This window comes from Echinops telfairi, unplaced genomic scaffold (genome assembly GCF_000313985.2).
Source record: "Echinops telfairi isolate 266 unplaced genomic scaffold, ASM31398v2 ScPeMD7_3;HRSCAF=10, whole genome shotgun sequence".
NCBI lineage: Eukaryota > Metazoa > Chordata > Mammalia > Afrosoricida > Tenrecidae > Echinops > Echinops telfairi.
In genome coordinates, this window is record NW_022103899.1 from 63,838,751 (window position 1) to 63,838,963 (window position 213).

The following is a 213-nucleotide window of genomic DNA, read 5'->3' on the forward strand; positions in this document are numbered from 1 at the left end:
CGCACCAGGATGTCCTCACCGGGAAGGTGCCACCCTTTGCGTGGGAAGACACAGAAAATGACGTGAGCCTACAGATGTAGATTTTTATGGATGTAAATGAGATTCAGAAAAAAAGGTGTCTTTTGTTACCCAAAAATTCACTCCTAGCTATCTCAGAGGGGGTGAGGGTGGTCATGGCTGTGTGGTTCATCACTGACCACAAACAAACAAACA